This window comes from Gossypium hirsutum, chromosome D09 (genome assembly GCF_007990345.1).
Source record: "Gossypium hirsutum isolate 1008001.06 chromosome D09, Gossypium_hirsutum_v2.1, whole genome shotgun sequence".
Lineage (NCBI taxonomy): Eukaryota > Viridiplantae > Streptophyta > Magnoliopsida > Malvales > Malvaceae > Gossypium > Gossypium hirsutum.
Genome location: NC_053445.1, coordinates 35,032,603 through 35,035,025, shown reverse-complemented (window position 1 = coordinate 35,035,025; position 2,423 = coordinate 35,032,603).

Genomic DNA, 2,423 nt, shown 5'->3' with positions numbered 1-2,423 from the left:
TTTTTGTCATCTTTTTCCCATTTTATTTTTTTTATTACCAAATGACTAATATGTCCCCACTTAAAAAAAATCTATTTCTCTCATTTCTTATGTCTATTTTTGTCCATCAACTAACTAATGGTCTAATTACCACATAAAGACCTCCAATTTAAAATTTCATATCAATTAGATACTTCTACATATAGAACTCAACTTTTGCACTATTTACAATTTAGTCCTTTTGACTAAATTGAGTGCCCAAACGTCGAAATTTTCGAACGAAATTTTTACGAAAATTTTCCGTGAAATTGTAGACCATAAAAATATAATAATAACCATATTTTCCCTCGTCGGATTTGTGGTCCCGAAACCATTATTCCGACTAGGCCCAAAATCGGGCTGTTACACAGCTAAAGCTTAATCCAGCCAAATGTACATTCGGGGCTACCTCAGGAAAATTGCTAGGCTTCATTGTCAGTGAAAGAGGTATCGAAGTTGATCTAGATAAAATAAAAGCCATCCAAGAATTACCTCCCCCGCGCACACAAAAGGAAGTCAGGGGATTTTTAGGGAGGTTGAATTACATTGCTCGATTCATTGCTCAACTTACCAATCAGTGCGACCCAATTTTTCGACTCCTTCGAAAACATAACCCGGGAGAATGGAACGAGGAGTGCCAAGTGGCATTCGATAAGATAAAACGGTATTTGTCTAATCCTCCTGTGCTAGTACCATCGACCCTTGGAAAACCCTTAATCTTGTACCTGACCGTATTTGAAAACTCAATGGGTTGCGTACTGGGCAACATGATGAGTCAGGGAGAAAAGAAAAGGCGATCTACTACCTCAGCAAAAAGTTCACTGAATATGAGGCAAAATATTCGTCCATTGAGAAATATTGTTGCGCTCTGGTTTGGGTAGCTCGGAGACTCAGACAATATATGTTGTATCACACGACATGGCTAATTTCAAAGCTGGACCCAATAAAATACATGATGGAATCGCCAGCACTATCAGGAAGAATGGCACGATGGCAGCTCCTCCTTTCGGAATATGACATTGCCTATGTAAGTTAGAAGTCAATAAAAGGGAGTGCAATAGCTGACTTTTTAGCAACTCGAACGACAGAGGAATATGAGCCTTTAAGATTCGATTTCCCAGACGAAGACTTAATGTGCATCACAAAAATAGAATACGAGTCATCAAAAGAGAAGTCATGGAAGATGTGCTTTAATGGTGCGTCAAATGCTTTAGGGCATGGAATTGGAGCAATCCTGGTATCACCAGACGGGAATCATTATCCGTTCACTGCAAGACTGAACTTCTTCTGTACCAATAATATCGCAGAATATGAGGCCTATATCATGGGGCTTCGTGCAGCTATCGAACGAAACATCGAGATCTTGGAGGTGTACGGGGACGTAGCCCTAGTGATTTACCAAATCCGTGGAGAATGGGAAGTGAGGGACTCAAAATTGATTAAGTACAGTGATTTAGTGGCTGGATTGATCAAGGAATTCAAAGAAATAACTTTTCATTACTTCCCACGAGAAGAGAACCAACTGGCTGATGCCCTAGCCACTTTGGCTTCAATGTTCAAAGCAAGTAGAAAAGCAGAAATAATGCCCCTCAAAATGAGCATATACGAGGTCCCTGCACACTGTTGTAGCATTGAGAAAGAAGTAGACGGACGGCCTTGGTTCCATGATATCTTAGAATATATCAAGAATCAAAGGTATCCCGAACAAGCGAATGAGAACGATAAAAGAACAATTAGAAGAATGGCAACGGGATTTGTTTTTGATGGGGATATCCTGTATAAAAGAGGAAAGGATTAGATGCTTTTGAGATGTGTGGATGATGTTGAAGCCAGAAAAATACTTGAAGAGGTCCATGAGGGAGTTTGCGGAACGCATGCCAATGGTTTCAATATGGCCAGAAAGATCATGAGACTCGGTTATTATTGGCTGACAATGGAAAGTGACTGCATCAATTTTGCCAGAAAATGCCACAAATGTCAAATCTACGGCGATAAAATTCATGTAGCCCCTTCACCCCTTCATGTCATGACTTCTCCGTGGCCTTTTTCTATGTGGGGCATGGATGTCATAGGGCCAATTTCTCCAAAAGCTTCAAATGGACATCGATTCATTTTTGTGGTTATCGATTACTTCACAAAATGGATTGAAGCCGCTTCGTTTGCCAATGTGACGAAGACTGCAGTGTGCAAGTTTTTGAAAAAGGAAATCATTTGCCGATATGGTTTGCCTGAAAGAATCATCTTAGATAATGCCACGAATCTGAACAATAAGATGATGAAAGAAGTGTGCGAGCAGTTCCAAATAAAGCATCATAATTCCTCGCCCTATCGCCCAAAGATGAACGGGGCTGTTGAAGCAGCTAACAAGAACATTAAGAGGATCATTGGGAAAATGACTGAGACAT